Source organism: Bubalus kerabau, chromosome 5, assembly GCF_029407905.1.
Source record: "Bubalus kerabau isolate K-KA32 ecotype Philippines breed swamp buffalo chromosome 5, PCC_UOA_SB_1v2, whole genome shotgun sequence".
Lineage (NCBI taxonomy): Eukaryota > Metazoa > Chordata > Mammalia > Artiodactyla > Bovidae > Bubalus > Bubalus kerabau.
Window position 1 is genome coordinate 107739275 of NC_073628.1, and position 23215 is coordinate 107762489.

Consider the following 23215-nt stretch of genomic DNA (forward strand, 5'->3'; position numbering starts at 1 on the left):
CCATATAGTGGACACTATATTCTGCCACATATTGTTTTAGTTGCCCAGCAGTTCCCAAGGGGTCACTCCACAGTCAAAGCATTGACCCAGCAGCTTTATTGGAACTTAAGTCCTGGCCCTCTAAGTGTTTCAGATTCTTAATTCCCCTTGGCAATCTACTCTTCCAAATAATATATCTTCACAGGCTGAATGGGATAAGCAGTCCTCAACAAGCAGTATTAAATTCCCTACCATTTCACTCTGTTTTAAATTCTGTACTCATTCATATGGCCAACTTTAAATTCAAATAAATTATTTTTCCGGTTATTCAATCTGAAGTTAAAAACCTCCGGAAAGTAATAGAAACTCAAGTTCTAAGGTAGTCAAGTGACTGATTTACTTCTGCAAAATGTTTTCCCTTTTAAAATGACTTATAACAGTTTGCCACTATTCAAATCTCTTTAAGTTTTTATAGCTGAATTAAAAAATATATAAATATATTTTCCTTTAGTAACAGAACTAGGTAAAGTATTTAAAAGACCAAACTCCATAAGCGCAATATCTCTCATAATTGAGATTCAATTTCACTTTCTCCTCTGTCTCTGCTTATTAGTCAGAATCCCAGAGCAAAAAGGGTGGAGCTGGTGTTTTATTGCTGTCAGACTTGGAAAGGGAATGAGCCTTATGGGCTTTTCTGTACCTCCTTTGTGCATGCTCTCTAATCGTCTAGTGTTCTTTTGGTGGATATTCAATACCAGTAGATTGAATTTTGGCAAATAAAACACAAAGTTGCATTCAAGTACATATAATACTTTCGTCTAAGCAAAAGAATGATAAAGATGTATTTCTCAGTTGTCAAGCTCTAAGATCAACGCAAGGAAATGGAGCCAGCAGCTTCATAGATTCCACATGCAGCTTCCTCTTAGCTCCTGGATTTTTAATTCCAGCTCTTTTGCGAAGCCTGTAAAATGCTGATTCTGCATGTTCTGCGGGAAACTGTGTGCACGTGAATGCCATGCTTTGCGTTCAGGCACACACACATTTTCATGTATGTCTCTGCTCTGAAGAGCTGCTTCCGTGTGATTGAAAGTACCACGCAGCATCCTTAGAGTCATTGCCAAGTTGTTTTAGAGCTGAAAATTTTCAAGGGAATAGCAAATTAGGCTTTTATTTCCTTTGTCACTGCTCTGCATCTATCATTGTAACAAATGTATCCAAGAGTGATCACAAACCTTTTCAAGAGCAATAATAATTAGTCTTTCAAGAAGCTTCTCTGGTTTTCAAAGGAAAAAGCCTTATATTTCTCTGGGCTTTATAAAAATAAAAAATATCGAGGATAATATACAGTCTCCTGCCTCCTAACACCTTATTTACCAGCCTATGAATATCAATCTGAAGAATATATTCACACACATAAGCACTATCCAACAATACTTGATTTATTTCCTTCCCCCCATAGAATTTTTACATTCCTTAACGCATTTTCTGTATTGTTTCCAACATCCCTTGTTTCCATTTTGATTCGTGATAAGCAAGGAGGAGAGGTTCAGAATCTTTTTCCTTGTTAGATTCACAGCAGGAATTTTTTTTTTTAATATGGAAACTACAGCAGAGTTTGATTGTATGTGAACTGGCAACCAGCAGCCCCTTTAGAGTATAATTTATTAAAATTAAAAAACACACACATGGCAACAGGGATCCTTCTTCATTCTCTTGACTCAGTGAAAAGTGAGTCTGGGAAAATAAATAGTAAGCCTTGGAAAATCCTAATAAACTCAAAATACTGGGTTGGGTAAAGCATACTTTTAGAAAAGTCCTTGACTATCAAGAAGAGAAAAGAAGCAAAAAAAAAAAAAAGAAAGAATATTTTACTCCTAAAGGCCCACAATTCAGGGTTCCATGGGCTTCCCAGGTGACACAGTGGTAAAGAATTTGCCTGTTAATGCAGAGGGTACAAGAGATGCAGGTTCAATCCCTGTGTTGGAAAGATCCCTTGGAGAAGCAACCCACTCCAGTATTCTTGCCTGGAAAATTCCAGGGACAGAGGAGCCTGGCGGGCTATAGTCCATGGGGTCACAAAGAGTCAGACATGACTGAGCACGCATGCACTCAGCCCTGAAGACAAGTGATGAGAAAGAAAAGCCCCTTAAATCTTCAAACGATGTAATTCCTGGATTCATTTTGCAAGAACTTGAATCACTCTGTAAGACCTAAAGGCAATTTCATTTTCTAGAAACCCTTTTCTACTCTAATTTCCTAAGCAAGTCAATGGTGGATCACTGAACTGCAGTTCCTGGGCATCTCATTTCTTACTGATTTCCCGAGGCGCCTTCTAATAGAGCAGGAAAGATAGAGAGACCCACACACACACGAGGAGCCTAATATAATCACTTCTGTCAAACTAAAATTCCGACTCATACTAATTCACCATGACTGATCATTGGGAATTCAAGAAATAAGCTGGATCTACACTGTTAATTTAAATTATTCCAATGTGCCCCATCTACCAGAGAAGAAAGGAACAAGAGTTTCTTCTCTTTGCCTGGGGGTATGGACTGAACCATCTGAGTTAAGAGGGGAGCTAACACTCACTTGGGGTGAGGTTCTTGATGGAAGATAGAGCCTGGCACCCTTGTCTTCATTTATAGCCTTCCTCTAGTGCTCTCCAGGTCTTAAGGAAGGTCTGATTGAGCCAAAAAGATTACTGTCACAGAACTTTTTTATGGTTTTCTTTTAATCGCCAAGCCTGGATAAAATTACCTATTGATTGACCTTAAATGAAATCTACTTTAACCTGGGAACTCTATTAAAAGAATAATTCAGGAGGCTATCTCCCTACCAGCTAGCTCGTTGTTAACCTGACTGCCTTGGAATTAATGATGCATACTATTTCAGGAGGCTTATAATTCCTTCCTTGTTTAAATATTTATCTGAACTCCTTGAAACCTTGGGGCTTCCCAGGTGGCTCAGTGGTAAAGAATCTGCCTGCAATGCAGGAGATGCAGGAGATGTGGGTTCGATCTCTGGGTCCAGAAAATTCCCTGGGGGAGAAAATGGCAACCCAATCCAATATTCTTGCCTGAAAAATCCCATGGACAAAGGAGCCTGGCAGCCTACAGTCCAAGGGGCCACAAAGAGTCAGACATGAGTGAGGACGCACACGTGCTCGAAACCTTGCTCTATCTTCATTTTTCACTTTCGTTTCTTCTTTCCTTCTCAGAGAAATGAATTTTTGGTTTCCCCTCCTTAGAATCAGATACACTGGTGCTGTCTGGGCCCCAGATTCTAGTGGGTCTGTTGTGGGAGCAGTTCTTCAACTTACTTGCCTCTTCACATCATCCAGGATGTCTGTATTAATGACCAGAGGGCATCAGAAATGCAATATGCCTTCCATAGTTTCCTTAAACACCTCACCAAATACATTTCAGTAATATTGGAAGGGGCTGCATTTTGGAAGACTCTGTCTATTCTGGACTGATTTACTCCAGGAGAGTCCTAGAAAGAATGCCTGCTGGAGATTTCAATTTTGCTTGGACAACACAATTGATTCAGGATTCCAGAGAGCAAAGTGTTGAGGGTAGAAGATCTTACTTAATGTCAGCAGAGAGAGGCAATAAGAATATCTGCCTCTCTGTGCTGGAAGTTGGACCAGATGCTGTGGACATCCACCTGTCACCTGCCTGGGCATCTGAAAGGACATTTGAATGACACTCAAACACCTAGTGAGAAGAAGGGGAACTCACAACATTCCATCTGTTACTACATAAGAAGCTCGCGTCAATCAAGGCTCATTGAATGCAACTGAAGTAAGGAGAAAAAACGCTCAAACTCAACAACACGGGCTGCGAGAAAAAACATCTCAGGATAAGAGAAGGTGGTGTCATCTCCCCAATTCCATTTCTGTAGTTGACAAGATTATTCATGACTACTGTGTGCCCCTGATACCAACCACATGTGCCCTGTCCACAGCGTTTGTCATATTATTGAAATTGCTTGTCTAGTTGTTCAGTTCCTTTATTTGACTCTACCATTTGTGGGGACTTGCTGGCTATCAATTACCTCCTGGTAACTAGTTCAGGGCTAGGTACCAGGGAAATAGTCAATACATTTCATGAATGAATGAATGAATGAATTAAACATCCATAATATTCAAAGGAAATGTATGCTTCCGAAAAGGATTACTTCAGCAGCCAGAAGAAAAGTGTAGAAAAGGTTAGAAGACAATGCAAGAAGACACGCATGTGAAGAAAAGGAACAGAAAGTCCTAGGAGAGAAGGGGCCGAGGCTGAACACTGCCCGAGTGCAAATATTACTTGGAGATAGGACAGGGGAGACAAGGATGTACTGAAAGGAAACAGCAGAATTTAAATCCACTCTTGAGGTGAAAAAAGACAGAATCCACACTGCAAAAAAACAAATCAATGACCCATATGTGAACTTGAGGAGCTTTCCCAGAATGCAGAATAAGAAAATCTATAAAGAAATAAGATATAAAAACATAAAATATAACAGATATCTTTCAGGAGCCAGAGAAGGGCTTTGGGAGCAAATAGATATGACACATCACATTTCAGGCCAAATGAATAAAAAGGATGAGCTTCCCTGGTAACTCAGATGGTAAAGCATCTGCCTACAATATGGGAGACCCAGGTTTGATCCCTGGGTCAGGAAGATTCCCTGAAGAAGGAAATGGCAACCCACTCCAGTACTCTTGCCTGGAAAATCCCATGGACTGAGGAGCCTGGTAGGCTACATCCATGGGGTGGCAAAGAGTCAGACACGACTGAGCGACTTCACTTCACCATTTCTAGACACATTTTGGCCAAACTTAAAGGATAGAGGCAAAAGTCATACTTGAGTCTGTATGAAATGCTTGGTGAGGAGAGAGGACTTTTCCCCTCTTCTTCTTGTCCCACCCCTCACTCCCTCCCCTAAGGTACAGAGCATGGCCTGAGGTGTTCCGGAGATGAATGAGGCTGGAGTAGCTCAGCCCTTTCTCCCTTCCCCCACTCTTTAGGATCCACCTGCAGAGCATACCCGCCCTTTCCATCATTCTCTAGCACCATCACCGCCTGTATCACATACCACTTCCCTCATTCATTCTTTCAACAAATACTCATTGAGTCTCTACCCAGTGCTGTGCTCTGCTCTCTGAACCAAAGATCCTGCAAAGAAAGATCTTGCCCTCAAGGAGAGAGTGTGCGTGTGCATGCTGGGTCACTTCAGTTGTGTCCAACTCTTTGTTACCCGCCAGGCTCCCCCATTTATGGGGTTCTCCAGGTATGAATACTGGAGTGATTTCCCTGTGCCCTATTCCAGGGGATCTTCCTGATCCAGGAATCAAACCCTCGTCTCTTGTGTCTCCTGCATTGGCAGGAGGGTTCTTTACCACTAGGGCCACCTGAGAAGCCCCCACTAGAGAGAGACAGACAATGAACAAAGACACAGATAAATATATACACCACAGGGTCAGGCGGTGCTAAGAATGATGAGGCAAAACAAAGCAAGGCAAAGGATCTGGGTGATTGCGGGGGTGGGGGGGGAAGGGGTACTGCCTTATATGGAGAGGGTGGTTGGCAAAGGCTACGCTGATGAAGTAACACTCAATCTGACCTGAGATGTGGGGAAGTTTATGGAACATCTTGTGGAAGAGCATCCAGGCAGAGGGAATATCCAGTACCAAAGCAAAGAGAGAAGCACACCTGGTCTATTTGAGGAGTGTAGAGACCAAGAGGGTGGAACTCAGACAGCAAGGCAGAGAGAGGAGTTGAAAAGCTAGGAGGTGGAGGAGGGTGTCAGTTTATGTAGGACCTAAGTGTCATGGAGGAACTTTGGATTTTCTTCTACGTATAATGAGAAGTCATTAGAGGAGGCTTCATCCACGACACTACCATTTGCAATTATCCTGTGCTTTTGCTTGGTGTCTGCTCCCTCCTTTAGAATATGAGTTTTGTGATGGCAACTACTTTTCATGTCTTTTTCACGGTTGATTTCCCAGTTCCTGAATGACACCTGATACGTAGAAGGTGCTGAAAAACTATTTGCTGATGGAATGAGTGAGTGAATGAATGAAAGAGAAGCTACGAATAGGTAGAAGCTATAAAGTGGAGAAAAAGAAAGTAGAGGAGGAGCAACTAATTTCCTGAATTAATGGTGGCGCCCTAGTGTGGGATCTGCAGGTTCCATGGGGTCCTAAAGTTGTCTCAGTACAGAAGTACCCAAACCCCTAGTCTCCCTGAGGCCCAGCTGATTGACTCTCCTTGGGTTATCTTGAGTGCATATCTATGTGATTCACCTCCTATCACCCTGGGCAACCTTGCCGGAGCCCCTAACTGGGCCAGACCCTCCTGGGAGCCGCTGCTGCCCCACATCTCCCACAGCAGCACCCGTTTCAGTCTGGGCTGTGGTGCATCCCTTCTGGCTGGTTCTCTCTTTTTTGTATCCCAGGGGCCTGATCCAGCATTTGGCACAAAGTAAGCATGTGGCTTGGGGCTTCCTCAGTGGCTCAGCATGTAAAGAATCTGTCTGCAATGCAGGAGACACAGGAGACCCAGGTTTGATCCCTAGGTGAGGAAAATCCTCTGGAGAAGGAAATGGAAACCCAGTCCAGTATTCTTGCCAGGAAAATTCCATGGACAGAGGAGCCTGGAGGGCTACAAACCAAAGGGTTGCCAAGAGTCAGACAGGACTGAGCTACTAAGCGCCAAGAGTCAGACAGGACTGAGCTACTAAGCGCACTCACACAAGCATGTGACCCACGCTTACCAATTGTCGGGTTGAACAAGATGCTGAATATCAATGATACAAAAACTTAAAAGTGCAGAGATAGGCCAAAAAAATTAACAAATACAAACAAGATTAAAAAGAAAAGGCAGTGGTATCCATTCTAAACAGAGCAGAACTCAAGGGGGAGAAACCATTATCAAACAGAACAAAAGGGGAGGTTATATAGATAAAAGATATAATCACAGAATTTATAAATAGCCAGGCACTGACAGTGTATTAGGTAACATTTAACACCCACTCCTAATTAAAAGGGGGCAGAAAACCTCTCTGAGAGCTAGGAATGTAAGTCCTCTTAATCAGGATGATAAATAATATCTAGTTTAAACCAGCAGCTACTATCATATTTAATGGTGAATACAGAAGATACTCTCATTAAAATCAGAGGGAAGCCAAATGTTCCTGATGACATCAAGAGTTTCATCTGGAAATCTCTTAGAGTTAATCAGTGTTTGATAAAGTGGATGGATTAAGTATAAAACAGAGAAAAAGCAATAGCTTTACTTATATCAGCAATAACCAGTTAGAATATCTGAAGAGGAAAAAAAAAATCTCACTTTCTTAATTATCTTAGCAAACCAAAAATACTTAGAAAAAATATATTACAGGACCTCATTTTATTCAATATGCTGAAAACTAGGAAAATCTTTTTGAGATATACAAAATGAGACACAAACAAATGTATGAACACATTTTTCTAGAAGAAAAACCTAAAATCTGTGACAATGCCAATTCTCTTTATGTACATCTATAAACTTATTATCTTCTCAATCAATCATTTAAAAGGTAAACTGCAAAGGAAAAGAAATTGTAATGAACACAGGAAAAGGACAAATTTCTTTCTTATACAAAGAGCTCTTAAAGATCAAAAAAAGGGCTTTCATCCATTAGCAGAACAAAAGGGCAGAAGATATGAACAGAAAATTCACACAAGAAAGGGCTCAATTTGACTAGTAATCAAAGAAATTAATAAATCAAGTCACTGCCTTTTTATGCCAATCAAACTGTCCAGGATGAAAAGGCTGAAGGATGGAGAAGTTAAGATTCTCTGTCTTCCTTCTCCATTTGGCATCTGATGACTTAAAGGGCTACACTCCCTCAAAAACAATTTGACAATAGATAGCAAGAATTTAAAATGAGTTCACATCCTCTGACAGAGATACTTCATTCCCAGGAAGTCTGTCCTGGAGAAACAGATATCCAGGCAAAGATTTATAAACATAGACATTTATTTATGGGAGAGATTAATATTAAAAATCATATTTTGAATAGTATTTGAACTATGAGGAAATTCACCTGAAATAATATTAATTGAAAAAGTGATTTCAAAACCATTTATTCAATTTTATCTCAAGCTATATAGATATATAGAACATACATAGGTGTGTAGAATGTACATAGATATATAGAATATATAGATGTATAGAATATATGTAGATATGGCAAAACTAATACAATATTGTAAAGTAAAAAAAAATAATAATAAAGAAAAAAATAAAAATACAAAGAGAAAATTAAAAAAAAGAAGAAAAAGGACTAAAAATCATTGATGACAAAAATAATAAAAATCTAAATAAAGTGCTGTCCTATGGATCAGAAAAAATAAAAAAAAGAATATATGTAGATCTATAGAACCCCAAAATATTATCAGCAATTATCTCTAGTGGAATGATGAGTAATTATTACTTTAGTTATATTATTTTATATTTTTTCACTTATCTAAATTTTATACAATGTACAGAGATTGCCTCAATAATAAGAAAAAGCCAATGCTATTTTCAAAAAACAAAATAAAACATATCCATACCAACAACTGCCAAGCTATTTGTTCTTTGAGGTGGGACAAAAGTTAACCCTAGCAATATATGTTCTCCCCACTCTCTCAGTCAAATTCAGGGAAATTCAATTAAGATAATCATAAGTGGCTCAGATGGTAAAACGTCTGCCTGCAATGCGGGAGACCGGGGTTCAATTCCTGCGTCAGGAAGATCCCCTGGAGAAGGAAATGGCAATCCACTCCAGTACTCTTGCCTGGAAAATCCCATGGACAGAGGAGCCTGATAAGCTACAGTCCATGGGGTCGCAAAGAGTCAGACACGAATGAGCGACTTCACTTCTAATAGATGTTTGGGGGCTTCCCTGGTGGCTCAGATGGTAAAGAATCTGCCTGCCATGTGGGGGACCTGGGTTCGATACCTGGGTTGGAAAGATCCCCTGGAAAAGGGAATGGCAACCCACTTAAGAATTCTTGCCTAGAGAATTCCATGAACAGAGGAACCTGGTGAGCTACACTCCGTGGGGTCACAGAGTCGGACACAACTGAGCAACTAACACACACACACACACACATAATAAATGTTTATCTTTGACAAAGGAGGCAAGAATATATATTGGATTAAAGACAATCTCTTTAACAAGTGGTGCTGGGAAAACTGGTCAACCACTTGTAAAAGAATGAAACTAGAACACTTTCTAACACCATACACAAAAATAAACTCAGAATGGATTAAAGATCTAAACGTAAGACCAGAAACTATAAAACTCCTAGAGGAGAACATAGGCAAAACACTCTCCGACATACATCACAGCAGGATCCTCTATGACCCACCTCCCAGAATATTGGAAATAAAAGCAAAAATAAACAAATGGGACCTAATTAACCTTAAAAGCTTCCGCACATCAAAGGAAACTATTAGCAAGGTGAAAAGACAGCCTTCAGAATGGGAGAGAATAATAGCAAATGAAGCAACTGACAAACAACTAATCTCGAGAATATACAAGCAACTCCTACAGCTCAACTCCAGAAAAATAAATGACCCAATCAAAAAATGGGCCAAAGAATTAAATACACATTTCTCCAAAGAAGACGTACAGATGGCTAACAAACACATGAAAAGATGCTCAACATCAGTCATTATCAGAGAAATGCAAATCAAAACCACTATGAGGTACCATTTCACACCAGTCAGAATGGCTGCTATCCAAAAGTCTACAAGTAATAAATGCTGGAGAGGGTGTGAGAAAAGGGAACCCTCTTACACTGTTGGTGGGAATGCAAACTAGTACAGCCACTATGGAGAACAGTGTGGAGATTCCTTAAAAAACTGGAAATAGAACTGCCTTATGATCCAGCAAGCCCACTGAAGGAAACCAGAATTGAAAGAGACACATGTACCCCAATGTTCATCGCAGCACTGTTTATAATAGCCAGGACATGGAAGCAACCTAGATGTCCATCAGCAGATGAATGGATAAGAAAGCTGTGGTACATATACACAATGGAGTATTACTCAACCATTAAAAAGAATATATTTGAATCAGTTCTAATGAGGTGGATGAAACTGGAGCCTATTATACAGAGTGAAGTAAGCCAGAAAGAAAAACACCAATACAGTATACTAACACATATATATGGAATTTAGAAAGATGGTATCAATAACCCTGTACACGAGACAGCAAAAGAGACACTGATGTATAGAACAGTCTTTTGGACTCTGTGGGAGAGGTAGAGGGTGGGATGATTTGGGAGAATGGCATTGAAACATGTATAATATCATATATGAAACGAGTCACCAGTCCAGGTTCGATGCACGATACTGGATGCTTGGGGCTGGTGCACTGGGACGACCCAGAGGCATGGTATGGGGAGGGAGGAGGGAGGAGGGTTCAGGATGGGGAACACGTGTATACCTGTGGCGGATTCATGTTGATATATGGCAAAACCAATACAATATTGTAAGGTTAAAAAATAAAATTAAATTAAAAAAAACTTTATTACACCATTAGTGTATTTAAGGCACAGGGCTAAGAGCAATGAAGGAGTGCAAAGATGAGCAAGACAGGGATCTGGTCCTCAGGTACAGAATAATCAAGTGTCAGGAGATGGACTGCACCTTGAAAGCCCAAAAAACATGCAGACTGGGTCAACGGGTGATGGGAAGCCAGAGGCAGATGGAAAGGACCAGTGGGAAGGATGTCTGCGGCAGAAACACCTCATACTTCTCAGGAAAGTGAAAGTGTTAGTCGCTTCAGTCGTGTCCAACTTTTTGTGACCCCTTGGACTATAGCCCACCAGGCTCCTCTGTCCACGGGATTTCCCAGGCAGTACTGGAGTGGATTGCCATTTCCTCCAGAGGATCTTTCCTACCCAGGAATCAAACCTGGGTCTCCTGCATTCCAGGCAGATTCTTTACCAACTGAGCCAGCAGGGAAGCCCATACCTCTCAGACCTTACAGGAAATGCAGTGAAATGGAGAACACTTTATTCTCTGGGACTGCTTTCAGGAACAACATTTTATGGGGTTGGAAGGCAGAGGTGGCTGATGAAATAAACAGCCAACGTTTGGAGAGTGTTTCCCATGGGCTGGGTTCTCTGCTAAATGTTTAATTGTTCTATTTTGTTTAATCCTTGAGTGAGTGAGTGAGTGAAGTCGCTCAGTCGTGTCTGACTCTTTGCGACCCCATGGACTGTAGCCCACCAGGCTCCTCCCTCCATGGGATTCTCCAAGCAAGAGTATTGGAGTGGGTTGCCATTTCCTTCTCCAGGGGATCTTCCCAACCCAGGGATCGAACCTGTTTCTTCTGCATCCCAGGCAGACACTTTAACCTCTGAGCCACCAGGGAAGTTAGTTTGTTATTGGGATAAACTCCACATTTTACACAAGGAAACAGAGGCCCAGCAGTTACATAACATACTTATGGTCACACAGTCAGGAACATTGTGGAACCAGGATTTGAATCCAAGCAAGTTCACCTGGGGGTGGTGGTGGTGGGGGCGCTTCCTCCATGGCTCAAGCAGTAAAGAATCCACTTACAATGCAGTAGAACAGAATACATGGGTTCAATCACTGGGTCAGGTAGAGCCCCTGGAGGAGGAAATGACAACCCGCTCCAGTATTCTTGCCTGGAAAATCCCATGAACAGAGGAGCCTGGTGGGCTATAGTCCATCAGGCTGCGAGAGCTGTACACGATTTAGCAACTAAACCAGCACATGGTGACTGTAGTTAATAATACTTTATTGTATATTTGAAAGTTGCTAAGAGATAGATCTTAAAAGTTCTCATCACAGGAAAAAAAATTGTAACCATCTCATATATTTTTGAATTGTTTCACTGGTTGCTATGAGCATGAGTTAACTTTATAGTATCAGGAAAGGAAATTAATAAAATATGTTTAACATGTTGGTCATTATTTAAAGAATGGGAGTCATTTGGTTAGTTATATGGAAATCTTTAATGTAATGATACTTGCCTTCTCTTTTCCAGTGGCTTCCCAAAGAACCAGGTCAAAGAAAATAGGAAGTAAGGAGGTGGCCTGAGCACTCGAGTTGAATCAAGGGCTTTCAACTGTGTATAGAAGAAAATAGTAACCCTGTTTGTTTAGCCCTAGCATCCTGAAGTGCTGCGAGAGAATTTGTGATGTAGCTGTTGGAGCTGATTTATGGAATCTCATCGAGACCATTTTCAGCCCCACCAAAAAAAAAAAAAAAAGGTTGGTATTCCTGAATGCACATGCTGCTGATGGATTTCTCTGTTTCAACTTGGCCACAAGCAAAACTAAACTGAATGTGAATAATTGCTTCAGATAAAACGGCAGAACCCACAATTTACAGGAAGCTACCAACGAATTTAGGATGGAGGGGAAACTCATGGCCCGACAATATTACGTCTGGTGCTTCTTAGTGGTTGGTATTTTGGAATTCGGCCAGGCAGCTTGTGAAGTTCAGCACAAAGGAAAAAGGACAGAATTCTCCTCCCAAACCAGAAGGTATTAGTGGCATGGTGTCAAATCTTATTACCTAGTTAAAAATTGATTATCAAAATGTCTATCCTCTGAGTCTATCTGACTCAACCATCTTCACTGCACATTATCTTTTATGGATCTTAAATGTACAGGCTATTAAAGTGGCAGCGCCTCTTATAAAACAACACAAGAAAAGGAAGAGTGTTTCTCAGATCTCAGACAGTTTCTATGTGAGAAACACACTGTAGTGAAATAGTCAACAACGAGTCTTTATTTTCATCATGGATTTTACTTTCCATCTTCAATTTATTTCCCTGCAATCTATAGGAGGCACCAGGATTTCAACCACAAGGCATGGTTAATGCAGACCAAGAGACCCACAACATATATCATGTTCAAAATGATTTCATTTATTACTTACCCAGAGGGTCTTAACTGAGAGTTGGTGGAAGAGAAGAGTCAAGGGAGAGTTCTCAAACTTTCATGCCTAAATTAGAGTCAGACCTCTTTGAAATGGGGAGAAATTTTGATTTCTTTAATGTTACTTTTTATTTTCACATGGATATGTAATTTCTGGAACAGTAAGGTCTTGGAACAGGATGACTGGAAAATGGTCCTCTGAAGGCATATCTGGATTCATTCAAAGTAGGTGGGACTGGAAATGTTGAGAGAGATTTTAAGATGGAAAAGAGTGAAATGTGAGAATTGGTGTTTGATTCTGAAAGGTCTATAAAAGATTTAACACCCTCATTTAATCCCCTCAAAGTTGCTTATTTTGCTTTCCTTTCAGTAGATTTGATCTCTTTTATAATTTTTCTCTCTCCTGCCATCAACGTTGGCAAGTTCTTTGGGATATATGATTGATCAACTTGATGGGCTCAATTCTTTACCCCTTCCTGGTCCTAAACCCTTTGCTGTGTAACTTGCATCATTCCCCATACCCCTGCACCACCCTGATTGTGCGTGTGTGTGTGCATGTGTGTGTATGTGTGCATGTGTGTGTGTGCATGTGTGTGTATGTGTGCATGTGTGTGTATGTGTGCAGGTGGTATTCTGTTCCATATCTTGACTTTGTGCTCAGTCATGTGAGTTCTTTTGGCCAAAGAAATGATGGCAAATGTGAAACAGAAACTTAACCGTGCACTTCTGCATTCCCACTCACTCTTTGCTCGCTGTGGCGGCATGCCTAAGCCAGTCTGCTGGAGGATGAGGTCTGTGGAGCAAAGCTGAACAACCCAGCTGAGGCCCCGGGTGTGTGAGAGAGCAAAGCTGCCTGAATTTCTTGCAGCTAATCATGGACTTGTGAATGAGCCCAGCCTCAGATCAGCAGAACCAGTCAGCCAGCACACAGACCCATGAACCCAAACAAATGTTTACCATATGCCACTGAGCTTTTGAGGTTGATTGTTATGCAGCATTATTTGGACCGTAGATAACAGATACAAAATGTAATTATTTTTCCCTCACACTCTGTTCAAGGAAGAAACACAAGCACAGAATATCTTCCACGAAAAAGTTGTTCTTTTGTTTCTTTGATTGGTTGTATGTTAGTGTGTTAAGCCCCTAACTTTGGGTAGGAGGCACCCTTGCTGATTTTTATGCTCCTTTCTGAAGCACAAGTGAGAGAGATCACCTGAGTGCATGCATCTTTACCGCCAGAACTAACAACTCCATGAAGACCTCCCCCACAACCCTTACCCAAGACTCCTCCCCAACCCTTCCCCTTTTCATGATGTACTAGCTTATTTGTTAGCCTACATTTATTGAATACTAGCTCTCTAGGGGTTTATATGTAATTTTTCTGTTTAACACATACAATCAATTAGGGGGTATAATACTATGCCCATTTTACAGATGAGCAAAAAGACTTTAGAAGAAAGTAAGTACCTGATCAGCTTACAAGAGACAGAGCCATGACCAATCTTTTAAAACTCCAAAGCACCCACATTCCTAACCTAATGAGTTCTATCCACTGTCTCCATACAGGGCTCTCTGATTTAGTGTTTGTTCTGAGTAGCTATGAGAAATATGCATTTCTATACTTGAACCTACTTTTCCTTTGGGTCCTAGTTCCTCTGCTGTAGAAATTTCATCTCCATCTGGAGTTCTTTGCTTTTCTTTCAAGTGAGAAGGGGAGAGGATGAGATGCTGAGGATGTGTTCTCAGTTGCTGTCATCTGTCCAGGAGGTAACTCTCTTCCCATCTAGTCTTTGGCCATCCATCCATGCAGTTCAATGCTGCATCCTCCCTGACCTGTCAAGCATTATCTCATGCCTGCTGGTTCTCAGGGCTACATTTGTGCAGTTTGGGGGAAGTATTACACAGTCCCTGGCCACTCTGGGCTGAGGAAAGCTGTGAGGGTATCTCAGGCTCATATGTCTGGATACTCACTCCATGCAGTCGTGTAATTTGCTCCCACACCTCTGGACCTGTGTGACTCTTCACTGACCTGAGACTCCCAGTGATCTACCTGGGGATGGGAATTCCAGAACATTCTCCAGGGAGTCAGGTCCTAGGACCCCTTCACAAGCATCCTCCAGCACCCCTTCTCACTCATTCCTCCATCCCACTTTGAGCACACCACTCACTTAATATTCTCTCTCATCATTCTTTCTGGGTGTTCTATATTTACAGGTCCTATTTTTCCAAATGGGGTGGAATTTTTTTTTTTTTTTTTGGCCTGAGATGATCAAGAACCACAATAGGCACACTCAGTAAACTACTAATTTCAAACAAATGAAGTACTTTGCTGTGTTCCTCCAAGAAAAATTAATTTGCCAGTTGTATTCCTTTTTGTCTGAAAACTTGGGATCAAAAAATAAATCAAGGGGGCAAAGATGACTGTTATCACTGATCTCTGAGATTCAGCAGAGAGAAGTTGGAACCTGTCCCCTTCATTAGACTAAGTTCTCATATTTTTAAAAGAGCTTTCTAGAAAATTGGCACTAGCACTCTGCTCCTAAGTATTGTGTATGCTTAGTCGCTCAGTTGTGTCTGACTCTTTGTGACTCCATGGACTGCAGGCTGCCAGGCTCCTCTGCCCATGGATATTCTCCAGGCAAGTGGGTTGCCATGCCCTCCTCCAAGGGGTCTTCCCAATGCAGGGATCAAACCCAGGTCTCCCACATTGCAGGCAGATTCTTTACTAGCTGAGCTACCAGGAAAGCCTGCTCCTATGTAATAATCTTGAATAATAATGATAACAATAAAACCATTAATAATAACAGCTAGCCTTATTGAAGGCTTATTATGTACCAGGTGCCTTAAAAGCTTTTTCATTTACTAACTCATTTCACCTTCAGAAAAATTCTATGAACCAAGGACTTTTATCATCCCCAATTTATAGGTATGGAAGCTAAGTGGGCAGATAAAATGCCTAAGATGACACAACATGTAAGAGCCAAAGGATTTGAATATATAGATGGTTGAGCACTGTAGCCTTCCCTTTTAAACATTTGAGATTGACCCATTCATTATAGGCTTACTCGGCTGGGTTAAAAAGAAAAGGGGAAAAAAAAATCTGTGTTTATGGAGTAAAAGACAGGAAGTACAGGATGGAAGGGCAATTGACCAAGTATCCATTCATTTATCCTAGAATATTCTGTTAGTGTAAATTTCTCCTAGAGCTTCCTTTATCCCTTGCAGATCTGTGCAGCCTCTGTACACAGTATGCCTTATGTTGAGTGAGTGAGTGAAGTTGCTCAGTCATGTCCAACTCTTTGCAACCCCATGGACACCAGGTTCCTCTGTCCACGGGATTTTCTAGGCAAGAGTACTGGAGTGGGTTGTCATTTCCTTCTCCAGGGAATCTTCCCAACCCAGGGATCGAAGCCAGGTCTCCCGCATTGTAGACAGACGCTTTACCGTCTGAGCCACCAGGGAAGTCCATGCCTTATATCGGGTTGGCCCAAACTGAAAAAGCCGAATGAACTTTTGGGCCAACCCGGTATTACTGTGGTCGTGACACCACCCTGTCATGGTGTTCCTGGACCCTTATCTTGACTGCTAGAGTATAAGGGACCCCTGAGCACAGGGATGGTCCTCCTGTGGGCACAGTGGCAACACGTGCCTGGGGCTTAGTAAAAAAAAAAACTGTTGTGGGCTGTAGCTATCTGCCTGTGACATAGGAACTGCCCTGCCTGTAATGGTCTCCCTTACAGATTACAGGTGAATGCTCAGCTGGCTGCCCTTGCCCCAGCTGGGTGCCTGCCTGTGAGCACAGAGGGTGGATCCTGTCTGTGACACCTGAAGGCCGGCTGCCTGGATAGTCTGTCTCTGCCCTTCTGTGCGGCTCCCCAGCTCTGGTCACACAGATGCCCTCAGGCACACCAGGTATTTTTGTCTCATCTTCTTATTCTGTGTCTAAAGCAGTGACTCAGCTCTTCAGCCGTCCAGCAAATGTTTGTTGAAATTGAATTCACTGTCGGAACTGTCACCTTCTTGATGGGCACACGGGAGATGGTTTATGTGCCCTTAAACAATGGTGAACAGATGGCGCAGACTATTCAGATTGGAATACAGTGAGACATCAAATCAAGATGCCCTTCATCATGTGGGTTTTGCTTCCCCTTGAAGGCACGATCCTTTCTAAGTAGCCATTATCGCTTTCTGTTGAATAGATATAAAAGAAAGACCACCTGCCTCAGGAATTCCCTGGCTGTCCAGTTAGGACTCAGTGCTTTCACTGTTGGGATCTGGGTTCAATCCCTGGTCAGGGAACTAAGATCCCACAAATAATGCATATGGCTAAAAATAATAATAATAAAATAAAGCCCCGAGCTTTTGTGTATGTGTCCAGCCAGCCATCCTTTCAGCAACTACTCCTCTGTGCTAGGTCCTCCCTGGGAATTGAGGAAACCAAGATGAAGAGGACCCTGCCATTGCCCTCTATGAATTCACCACCTAAGTGGTGGTGGTGGTGAAGGAAGTCCCTGAACTGGAGATAATTATTAAAACTGCAGTGGGAGCAATGCTAGAAACAGGTACAGGGGGTCTCATTCTCCCTGAGACAGTCAGGAGAGGAATCTTGAAAAGTTGTCTAGAGAAGCAACACAAATGGGAAGAGAATTCCAGGCAAGGGAACAGCACAGGCAAAATCATGAGGTGAGAATCGTGAATGGTGTGGAAAGTGAACCCAGAGTGGGCAGTGGCCATGAAGGAGATGCCAGCAGAGGCTGGGCTGGATGATAGATCTTTGACAAAGACCATCACAATATTGTAAAGTAATTATCCTCCAATTAAAATAAGGTAATTAATTAAAGAAAAAAGAAAGCAGGACATTTCTCTCTAGGCTCAGGGGAGACATCAGGGAGTCATACCCATTGGGAAACACAGCTGCATATGCACTTTAGAGATGGTTCTATAGCAGACAGCTCTGGTGTTGTGTCAAACACACTGCCTCAAAGCGCTTCTGGTTTCAGCTGTAGCTGAAGTGCACAGTTTCTCAGAGGCTCAGACTCACCTCTGGCCTGTATGTCCTTTTCATTTTCTGTCCCAGGGTCTTTCCTACCACCACAGGGGCCCACTTAGCCTGAACACAGGTCTGGAAGTGTAGGGCAGTTAATGCCACCATGGGCAAGCCTGAACCAATGGAGTGGAGGCTGGTGGATGAATGCTCCTGCTTCCCATCCTCCAGGTGGGGAATTGTTAGAGGCATTCTGCGTACTTCCCAGGAGGTCCCAGGGGACCTCCACAGCAGCAACCTTGATAATATACCTTATGTTGATCCGATTTACCTTCTTACCTGATTCTCTCTGCTTCTCCACCCCTGTTTTCTCGGATCTCTTGGGGCTTCCCTGATGGCTCAGAAGTAAAGAATCTGCCTGGAATGTGGGAGACTTGGGTTCAATCCCTGGGTCAGGAACATCCCCTGGAGAAGGGAATGACTACCTACTCCAGTATTCTTGCCTGGAGAATTCCATGGACAGAGGAGCCTGGTGGGCTATAGTCCATGGGGTTGCAGAGTCAGACATGACTGAAGGGACTTAGCACACACAATCACATTGACCCTTGAGTGCCTGAAACTGCCATCCTCCCATTTGTTTATCCATCTAACCTTCCATCCATCCATCCCTTCATCCATCTATCCATCCAGCCATCCATACCCCACCTCCACCTGTCCATCCATCCAAACTCTATATTGTTGATTGAGTGCTTCGTAAGTACTAAGAAATGTTTCCAGTACTGGAGATTGCCTTGGTCTACATTCTCCAGGAAACAGAGCTTGAGACAAAGATTAAAATACTAATGTTTCCAAAGCCTGTTTTCTATGTCTGCTTCTTTATTTCTGCCCTGCAATAGGTTCATCAGTTGTTGTTGTTGTTCAGTAGCTCAGTCGTGTCCTACTCTTTGCGACCCCATGAACTGCCACACACCAGGCTTCCCTGTCCTTCACCATCTCCTGGAGCTTGCCCAAACACTGAGTCAGTGATGCCATCCAATCAGCTCATCCTCTGTCACCCCCTTCTCCTCCTGCCTTCAATCTTTCCCAGCATCAGGGTCTTTTCCAATGAGTCAGCTCTTCACATCAGGTGGCCAAAGGTTCATCAGTACCATTTTTTCTAATAGTGGGGGAAGGAGAGGATAGGACAAATTGAGAGGGTAGCACTGACATATGTAACATATATACACTACCATGTGTCAAAAATAGATAGCCAATGGGAAGCTGCTGTATGATCACAGGGAGCACAACCTGGTGCTGTGACAACCTAGAGGGGTGGGATGGGGAGGGGTGGAGGGGGAGGTTCAGGAGGGAAGGAACATATGTGTACTTGGGGCTGATTCACATTCTTGTATGGCAGAGGCCAATGCACTATTGTAAAGCAATTATCCTTCAATTTAAAATTTTTTAAATTAAAAAAAATTAATGTTTCATTTTAGAAGTACAAACCCAGGACAGTGAGAATGAGGGAAAGGAAGTGAGGTGAGTAAAAATATGAATGATATGTTACTGTGTTGACTTTTGCTTAATGATGAGCTGTGGAGAGACAAGGCTAGTTGCTCAGCAGATGTGCCAAACTTGCCATACGGAACTTCTCTGGATGGCACACAAGTAGAGTAGTTCCTGGGAGCAAGAAGGGAAAAGTGATTTATATGCTGACTCCTCTGCCTCATTCATTTCCTATTTCCTATTGGTTATATGTAGTTTCTCCCATGGAGAGTCAGCTGTGCTGGACATTTAGTCCACAGTTAGTCCTGCTGGTGTGTTGACCTTTGATGGTTACACAGCCAGATACCATGCTCTGTACCATGTGATTCTTTCACATTTGGAAATAGCAGAAAGGTTGGGCATGTGACTGGTTAGTCTTCTGCAGAAGGCAGAACCTAGTGCCTTGAATGGGCACAGTAGGGCATTCAGTTCTGCTCAGTTCAGTTGCTCAGTCATGTCCAACTCTTTGTGACCCCACAGACTGCAGCATGCCAGGCTTCCCTGTCCATCACCAACTCCTAGATCTTGTTCAAACTCATACCCATTTAGTTGGTGATGCCATCCAACCATCTCATCCTCTGTCGTCCCCTTCTCCTGCCTTCAATCTTCCCCAGCATCAGGGTCTTTTCCGATGAGTCTGTTCTTTGCATCAGGTGGCCAAAGTATTGGAGTTTCAGCTTTAGCATCTGTCCTTCCAGTGAACATTCAGGACTGATTTCCTTTTAGAATTGACTGGTTTGATCTCCTTGCAGTCCAAGGGACTCTCAAGAGTCTTCTCCAACACCACAGTTCAAAAGCATCAATTCTTCCATGCTCAGCATTTTTTATGGTCCAACTCTCACATCCATACATGACTACTGGAAAAACCATAGCTTTGACTAGATGGACCTTTGTCGGCAAAGTAATGTCTCTGCTTTTTAATATGCTGTCTAGCTTGGTCATAGCTTTTCTCCCAAGGAGCAAGAGCCTTTTAATTTCAAGGCTGCAGTCACCATCTGCAGTGATTTTGGAGCCCAAGAAAATAAAGTTTCTCACTCTTTCCTCTGTTTCCCCTTCTATTTGCCATGAAGTGAGGAGACTGGATTCCATGATCTTAGTTTTTTGAATGCTGAGTTTTAGGCCAGCTTTTTCACTCTGCTCTTTCACTTTCATCAGGAGACTCTTTAGTTCTTCTTCACTTTCTGCCGTAAGGGTGGTATCATCTGCCTATCTGAGGTTATTGATATTTCTCCCAGCAATCTTGATTCCAGCTTTTGCTTCATCCAGCCTGGCATTTTGCATGATGTACCCTGCATAGAAGTTAAATAAGCAGGGTGACAGTAAACAGCCTTGACATACTCCTTTCCCAATTTGGACGCAATCTGTTGTTCCATATCTGATTCTAAGTATTGCTTCTTGTCCTGCATACAGATTTCTAAGAAGGCAGGTCAGGTGGTCTGGTATTACCATGTCTTTAAGGATTTTCCACAGTTTGTTGGGATCCACACAGTCTAAGGCTTTGGCATAGTCAATGAAGCAGTAGGGTGTGGTGTGGACCAAATGACTGGCAGCTCCAAGAGAATCAGAGGAGGTGCAAAAGATTTGTGTCACATACAGAAGAGAGCAGTAACAAGACAAGACTGTGCCCAGTGAAAAGTAAATGTAAGAGATGTATTCCTGATGCACCCATGGGGAGAGATGCATTCCATGTCCATCTACTCCTCTGCCACCCTCAGAAAACCATAATTCAAAAAGACCCCAATACTCATAGCAGCACTATTTACAATAGCCAGGATGTGGGAGCACCTAGATGTTCACTGACAGATGAATGGATAAATAAGCTGTGGTACATATATAAGGCTTCCTGATGGCTCAGTGGTAAAAGACTCTGCCTGCAATGCTGGAGACACAGGAGGTGTGAGTTCAATCCCTGGGTCAGGAAGATCCCCTGGAGTAGGAAATGGGAACCCATTCCAGTATTCTTGCCTGAAAAATCTCATGGACAGAGGAGCCTGGTGGTGTACAGTTCACAGGATTGCATGGAGTCAGACATGACTGAGCACACACACAAAAAACGGGTACATATATACAGTGGAATATTAGTCATAAAAAGGAATGAATTTGAGTCCATTGAAGTGTGGTGGATGAACCTAGAACCTGCTGTACAGGGAGAAGAAAGTCAGAAAGAGAAAAACAAATATCACATATTAATGCATATATATGGAGTCTAGAAAATGGTACTGATGAACCTATTTGTAGGACAGGGGAAGGAGAAGGTGGGATAAACTGAGAGAGTAGCAATGACATATATACACTACCATGTGTAAAATAGATGGCTAATCTAGGAAGCTGCTGTATAACACAGGAAGTTCAACCTGGTGCTCTGTGACAACCTAGAGGTGGGGGATGGGTTGGGAGGTGGGAGGAGGTTCAAGAGGGAAAGAATATATGTATACTTATGGCTGATTTATGTTGACATACGGCAGAAACCAACACAACATTGTAAAGAAATTATCCTCCAATTAAAAATAAATTTAAAAAATGACAATTAAAAAAAAAAGTAAATGTAAGAGAGACAGAGAGAAAAAAGGATTGCCTGGGTGGATAAGGTACCTTAGGTAGTCCCTTTCAGGTGGGTGACATTTGCATTGAGACATGGATGATGAAAAGGAGATGGTCAGACACAGGCCTTCAGAAAGAACTTTCTGGGCAGAGGGCATGGGAGGTGCAAGGCCTTGAGGTGGGAACAAGTTGGTAAAGTTGAAGAACAAATAGAATGCCACCATAGCTAGAGAAAGTGGAGCAAGGGAGAGAGTGGAAGGAAGTAGGCAGGAATTAAATCATGTAGATCAAAGAGCCTGGAGCCCCACTGCCAGAGGCATCGTCATATTATCCACACATTCCTGTCTTTCATCCAAAAGGGGGGTTAATGGGATTTTAGACTGGAATTAGGTTTGATCTGGAAGTTGAATGGGGATGGCAGCATTTGAGAATCAAGTCATCATCTTGGAGAGCTTTTAAGCAAACTGAACACATAACATCTGAATTGTATTGAAAGATGAACTGTTACAGTTTATAGGAAATTGTTATTATCAGTAATTATAACTACATCAAGGAAAGTAATTACTGATTCAAGTTTGAGAAGTTCTTGGCTACATTCTGCTCATTCCCTGCTATCTGTTCTCTGATAGCAATCCCACAGAGCACTGGGTGGAAAAAACATATTTAATCTAATAAAGGTTGCCCTCACATCGCTCCTGTTCTGTGACATGCCATTTACAGAATCATCTATTATTGCCCAAAGAACAAAGATGAGCTTCACTAAGCAAAGGGATGATAAAGTTCACTTGAAAATTGGGGAAGAAATTGCAAAACTATTTGAGGCCAACGGTACAATCAGGCACAGAAATCAATAGCTGTCAGTCAACGAGGAGGGCGGAGAATGAATAAAAACAGTAAGTAATGCTGAGAAATGACTCAGAGGCAAATAGCCAATCAAGTGGAAGTCCAGGAGCACTGCTAAGAGCTCTTGCACTGGAATCAGATGGGTCTGAGTGTGAAACTCTGTTTTGCTACATGGACATCTAATGTATCCTTTGAAAGCCTCAGCTGATTCATCTGCACAATCAGATCAGATCAGTCGCTCAGTCGTGTCCGACTCTTTGCGACCCTATGAATCACAGCACGTCAGGGCTCCCTGTCCATCACCAACTCCCAGAGTCCACTGAGACTCACGTCCATCGAGTCAGTGATGCCATCCAGCCATCTCACCCTCTGTCGTCCCCTTCTCCCTCCCCAATCCC

At 42.4% G+C, this 23215-nt stretch overlaps 1 protein-coding gene and 1 non-coding gene across 2 annotated transcripts in view; both read right to left on the bottom strand.

Annotated features, from left to right (window-relative positions):
- The window catches only part of KAZN (kazrin, periplakin interacting protein), a 1028616-nt gene that overhangs the window by 650858 nt on the left and 354543 nt on the right, over window positions 1–23215 (bottom strand). The window lies entirely within an intron of this gene.
- On the bottom strand, window positions 10902–10973 carry TRNAS-GGA (transfer RNA serine (anticodon GGA)). Its single transcript has one exon. It is a non-coding gene; the product is annotated as a tRNA-Ser (tRNA).